This window comes from Anolis sagrei, chromosome 7 (genome assembly GCF_037176765.1).
Source record: "Anolis sagrei isolate rAnoSag1 chromosome 7, rAnoSag1.mat, whole genome shotgun sequence".
Classification (NCBI taxonomy): Eukaryota; Metazoa; Chordata; class Lepidosauria; order Squamata; family Dactyloidae; genus Anolis; species Anolis sagrei.
The window spans coordinates 5387930-5394950 of NC_090027.1; positions in this window are offsets into that span (position 1 = coordinate 5387930).

Genomic DNA, 7021 nt, shown 5'->3' on the forward strand with positions numbered 1-7021 from the left:
ATAATAATAATAATTTGAGACACAAGAGGAGTCCACAACAAACAAGATCACTCTGCTAGCTGTTGCATTAGATCACATGTCAGACACTTCCCAAGTGTCTGGGACTGTGTGATGTATCGGCAAATAATGCATTATTATTATTATTATTATTATTATTATTATTTATTACTATTTGAAACACAACAAAATGAGTCCACAGCAGACACTCTACTGGCTGTTGAATTGGATCATAAATAATAATAATAATAATAATAATAATAATAATAATAATAATTTGAGACACAAGAGGAGTCCACAACAAACAAGATCACTCTGCTAGCTGTTGCATTAGATCACATGTCAGACACTTCCCAAGTGTCTGGGACTGTGTGATGTATCGGCAAATAATGCATTATTATTATTATTATTATTATTATTATTATTTATTACTATTTGAAACACAACAAAATGAGTCCACAGCAGACACTCTGCTGGCTGTTGAATTGGATCATAAATAATAATAATAATAATAATAATAATAATAATAATAATAATAATTTGAGACACAAGATGAGTGCACAGCAAACAAGATCACTCTGCTGGCTATTGTATGTGTTAGATCATACGTCGGACACTTCCCAAGTGTCTGGGACTGTGTGATGTATCGGCGCATAATGCATTATTATTATCATCATCATCATCATCATCAACAGAAAGGAGAAAACCATAACAATGAACAAAATCTGGCTCCCAGTATTAAAACCTCTAAAATCAGGGCAGTACTAAAGAGGAACACTCGAAAAGCAGGGGGATTCTAGACAAGAATCAGCCAGGGCCAGCTAACACCTCCCAACAAAGGATTCCGACTGTGTGATGTATCGGTGAATAATTTATTGTTGTTGTTATTATTATTATAATCATCATCATCAACAGAAAGGAGGAAACCATAACAATGAACAAAATCTGGCTCCCAGTATTAAAAAAACCTCTAAAATCAGGGCAGTACTAAAGAGGAACACTCGAAAAGCAGGGGAATTCTATACAAGAATCAGCCAGGGCCAGCTAACTCCTCCCAACAAAGGATTCTGACTCTGTGATGTATCAGTGAATAATTTATTATTTTTATTATTAACAGAAAGGAGGAAACCATGAAAATGAACAAAATCTGGCTCCCAGTATTAAAAAACAGTAAATAAAGAGGAACACTCAAAAAGTATTGTAATTCTAGACAAGAATCAGCCAGGGCCAGCTAACACCTCCTAACAAAGGATTCTGACTGTGAGATGTATCGGTGAATAATTTATTATTATTATTATTATTATTATTATTATTATTATTATTATTTTCAACAGAAAGGAGGAAACCATGACAATGAACAAAATCTGGCTCCCAGTATTAAAAAAAACTCTAAAATCAGGAGAGTAAATAAAGAGGAACACTCAAAAAGTATTGTAATTCTAGACAAGAATCAGCCAGGGCCAGCTAACACCTCCCAACAAAGGATTCTGACTGTGTGATGTATCGGTGAATAATTTATTATTATTATTATTATTATTATTATTATTATTATTATTATTATTATTATTATTATTTTCAACAGAAAGGAGGAAACCATGAAAATGAACAAAATCTGGCTCCCAGTATTAAAAAAACTCTAAAATCAGGGCAGTAAATAAAGAGGAACACTCAAAAAGTACTGGAATTCTAGACAAGAATCAGCCAGGGCCAGCTAACACCTCCCAACAAAGGATTCTGACTGTGAGATGTATCGGTGAATAATTTATTATTATTATTATTATTATTATTATTATTTTCAACAGAAAGGAGGAAACCATGAAAATGAACAAAATCTGGCTCCCAGTATTAAAAAAACTCTAAAATCAGGACAGTAAATAAAGAGGAACACTCAAAAAGTATTGGAATTCTAGACAAGAATCCATCGGGGTCAGTTAACACCTCCCAACAAAGGATTCCTCCAGGCAGCAATGAGCCAGGCCTTGAAACTGCAATACCATTAAATGTATTTATTTGCAACATTTATATGCCACTCTTCTCACCCTGAAGGATGAGAATTAATACTTTATATAATAAATTAATTACTTCTTAATTAAATGTTAAATAAGGTAGCCAATTACAACATCCACTGACTCAAGCAGACAAGACATTTTTCTCCCACTCTGGACCTTCCACAGATATACAAACACCATTTACTTAGTTTCCAACAGACCCCTCAACCTCAGAGGATGTCTTCCATAGATGTGGGTGAAATGTCAGGAGAGAATGCTTCTGGAATATGGTCATTCAGTCCAAAAAATGCAGAGCTACCCTTTGAAAGTTGGCATTCGATTCAGGTACAGAGGCATTGTGTTGATGCTCTTGCTTTCTTGGTGGCATCTATGGAAGAGTGTCAGTTCAGTCATGGGAGCACTTAGCTGCAGTTTGAATGGAGAATGCCATTTTTATTTGGTTAGGGTGAGGGTTATTTGTGTCCTCCAGGCATGCTGAGCTTCGAGGCCGCTGTGTTAGCTGAGCATGATGGGGGTTACCATGAAATGCATCCCAAGGGAGACATGTTGGAGAAGTCCACCCCATTTAGAGGTTAGATAGCCATGGCATGACTTCTGTCCAAGCAAATAATCGTATGTACTGTATTCTCCACTCAAAGCTTTAAAGCAAGGAACCTTGATCAAAGGCATACATTGTCTTAAGAATAGGATCTCAAGTCGTGTTCTGTTGTGTAAACAGGACCATGTTTGTAGTGTACACAACTTCCAGCAGTGCCTGGAGTGTCGAAGTGGCACAAAATAATTTTCTTGCTAACCATGTTAACGTTATTGTGTATGGCTTCGTGTTGCAGGGTTTTTGTTTGCCTAAGAATAGTAGAATTAGGGAAAGATTGTATCCACCTTTGTTTTCTCTGCGTGCCAGGAGTGACTTGAGAAACTGCAAGTCGCTTCTGGTGTGAGAGAATTGGCCGTCTGCAAGGACGTTGCCCAGGGAGTGCCTGGATGTTTGGATGTTTTACCATCCTAGTGGGAAACATCTTTCATCTCCCCATATGGGGAGCTGGAGCTGACAGAGGGAGCTCATCCAGGGACTGCCTGGATGTTTTATAATCTATGTGGGAGGCGTCTTTCATGTCCCCACATGAGAAGCTGGAGGTGACAGAGGGAGCTCATCCAGGGAATGCCCGGATGTTTTACCATCCTTATGAGAGGCTTCCCTCATGTTCCCACATGGGGAGTTGGAGCTGACAGAGGGAGCTCATCCAGGGAATGCCTGGATGTTTTACCATCCTTGTGGGAGGCGTCTTTCATGTCCCCATATGGGGAGCTGGAGCTGACAGAAGGAGCTCATCCAGGGAATGCCTGGATGTTTTACCATCCTTGCGAGAGGCTTCCCTCATGTTCCCACATGGGGAGCTGGAGCTGACAGAGGGAGCTCATCCAGGGAATGCCTGGATGTTTTACCATCCTTGTGGGAGGCTTCCCTCATGTTCCCACATGGGGAGCTGGAGCTGACAGAGGGAGCTCATCCAGGGAATGCCTGGATGTTTTACCATCCTTGTGGGAGGCTTCCCTCATGTCCCCACATGGGGAGCTGGAGCTGACAGAGGGAGCTCTTCCAGGAAATGCCAAGTTGTTTTACCATCCTTGTAGGAGGCGTCTTTCATGTCCCACATGGGGAGCTGGAGCTGATACAGGGAGCTCATCCAGGGAATGCCTGGATGTTTTACCATCTTTGTGAGAGGCTTCCCTCATGTTCCCACATGGGGAGCTGGAGCTGACAGAGGGAGCTCATCCAGGGTATGCCTGGATGTTTTACCATCCTTGTGAGAGGCTTCCCTCATGTTCCCACATGGGCTGCAGATGCTCCACCTGTACATCAGGTTTCTAGTGTCCACAGAGAGACCCAAGCTGTGATCCCAAGGAAACTACTCATCGGAAGAGCGAGGAAGCTGTAGCCATCCATGGGTTGTTGGACTAGAAGTCCTGGAATCCATTTCCATTGGTGATGCTAGAATGTGTCCATAGAAGGAGAGCTAAAAAAGCCAATGGGATTTTCGCCTGCATAAATAGGAATCTAGTGTCTAGATCCAGGGAAGTCATGCTCCCCATGCTCTATTCTGCCTTGGCCACTTTACCTGGAATCACCAATTCTGGGCACTGCTATTGAAGGGAGATGTTGACTCTAATATGGAATGTATCCAGAGGAGGGCAATTCAAATGATCAAGGGTCTGGGGAACAAGCCCTATGAGGAGCGGCTTAAAGAGCTGGGCATGTTTAGCCTGAAGAAGAGAAGGCTGAGAGAAAATATGATGAGAACCATGTATTAAGATGTGAGGGGAAGTCATAGGGAGGATGGAGAAGGTTGTTTTCTGGAGACTAGGACGTGGAACAATGGCTTCAAACTACAGGAAAGAGAAGAGATTCCACCTGACCATTAGGAAGAACTTCCTAACTGTGAGAGCTGTTCAGCAGTGGAACTCTCTGCCTTGGAGTGTGGTGGAGGCTTTCAAACAGAGGCTGGATGGCCATCTGTCGGGGGTGCTTTGAATGCAATTTTCCTGCTTCTTGGCAGGAGGTTGGACTGGACGGTCCATGAGGTCTCTTCCAACTCTAGGATTCTATGTGGGAGCTGTTCAGCAGTGGAACTATCTGCCCCGGAGTGTGGGGGAGGCTCCTCCTTTGGAGACCTTTAAGCAGAGGCTGGGTGGCCATCTGCCGGGGGTGCTTTGAATGCAATTTTCCTGCTTCTTGGCAGAATGGGGTTGGACTGGATGGCCCTTGAGTTCTCTTCCAACTATAGGATTCTATGTGGTAGCTGTTCAGCAGTGGAACTCTCTGCCCTGGAGTGGGTTGGAGGCTCCTTCTTTGGAGACTTTTAAGCAGAGGCTGGATGGCCATCTGTCAGGGGTGCTTTGAATGCAATTTTCCTGCTTCTTGGCAGGAGGTTGGACTAGATGGTCCATGAGGTCTCTTCCAATTCTATGATCCTATGTGAGAGCTGTGGAACTCTCTGCCCTGGAGTGTGGTGGAGGCTTTTGAACAGAGGCTGGATGGCCATCTGCTGGGGGTGCTTTGGATGCGATTTTTCTGCTTCTTGGCAGAATGGGGTTGGACTGGATGGCCTATGAGGTCTCTTCCAACTCTATGATTCTATGTGAGAGCTGTTCAGCAGTGGAACTCTCTACCCTGAAGTGTCATGGAGGCTTCTGAACAGGGGCTGGATGGCCATCTGTCGAGGGTGCTTTGAATGCAATTTTCCTGCTTCTTGGCAGAATGGGGTTGGACTGGATGACCCATGAGGTCTCTTCCAACTCTTGGATTCTATGTGAGAACTGTTGAGCAGTGGAACTCTCTGCCCTGGAGTGTAGTGGAGGCTCCTTCTTTGGAAACTTTCAAGCGGAGGTTGGATGGCTATCTGTCGGGGGTGCTTTGAATGCAATTTTCCTGCTTCTTGGCAGGAGGTTGGACTGGATGATCCATGAGGTCTCTTCCAACTCTAGAATTCTATATTAGAGCTGTTCAGCACTGGAACTCTCTGCCCTGGAGTGTGGTGGAGGCTCCTTCTTTGGATGCTTTTAAGCAGAGGCTGGATGGCCAACTGTCGGGGGTGCTTTGGATGGGATTTTTCTGCTTCTTGGCAGAATGGGGTTGGACTGGATGGCCCATGAGGTCTCTTCCAACTCTAGAATTCTATATGAGAGCTGTTCAGCACTGGAACTCTCTGCCCTGGAGTGTGGTGGAGGCTCCTTCTTTGGATGCTTTTAAGCAGAGGCTGGATGGCCAACTGTCGGGGGTGCTTTGGATGGGATTTTTCTTCTTCTTGGCAGAATGGGGTTGGACTGGATGGCCCATGAGGTCTCTTCTAACTCTAGGATTCTATGCTGGGTTGGGTTGATAGAAACTGGCTGACAATTCAGCCAGTTTGTATGCAATGGGATATACTTCTGCGTAAATAATATGTATGGCGGTGCCATTATAATTTATGCATAACAATGAAGCCAAGTTCTAGAGACACCTTTCTTGATTTAGGAATGACCCTTTGGTCAAGACTCGGGTTCAAGGAGAAAGAGACTTCGGTTTACGGGTCTGGCTAAGGCTCACGGAGTGCAACAGAAAGGAGATCCCTTCCATCGAAGCCTTTTTGTATCTTGAGTTGTGAGTCTAAGCCAGGCTTTGCACCTCCCGTGAAAAACTGAGTTTCTCAATATGTGCACTTAGGAAACGTACTGAGGAATGTAAACTGGCATTTTATGCATTGCACTTTCCAAATATCTTTTTTGTGTGTCTGAAAAAAACCATTTTCTGCACAACTTAGAGCACTGTTTGACCAACAAACTGGAGAATATTTGGGTATGTGATAGGAAGGTGTATTCATGCACGTGGTGACTCTGAAGGTGAGGGCTTTCGATCTCAATCCTGACCCATGGAAACAAGCAGGGAAGAGTTCCTTTTGTGTTGTCGAAGGCTTTCATGGCTGGAATCATTGGGTTGTTGTACGTTTTCCAGGCTGTATGGCTATGTTTCAGAAGCATTCTCTCCTGACGTATCACCCACATCTTGGAGTCCTCGTGGACAACTAGTTAAACATGAGCCAACAATGTGATGTGGCGGCAAAAAAAGCCAATGGGATTTTGGCCTGCATCAATAGGAGCATAGTGTCTAGGTCCGTGATGGTGAACCTATGACACGCGTGTCAGCACTGACACACGTGGCTATTTTTGATGACACGCGGCCACATGCATACAGAGAAGTACACCTTATAAGAGCCAATCTAATTCCATCCTTAAATTTGTAAAAGGGGATTTTTTCTCGAAGTTGATACCCCACCCAAGTTATGCTCAGGTTTTTGGCAAATTTTGACACACCAAACTCAAAAGGTTGCCCATCACTGGTCTAGGTCCAGGGAAGTCATGCTCCCCATGCTCTATTCCACTTTGGTTAGACCACACCTGGAATATTGTGTCCAATTCTGGGCACCACAATTCAAGAGAGATATTGACAAGCTGGAATGTGTTTAGAGGAGGGCGACTGA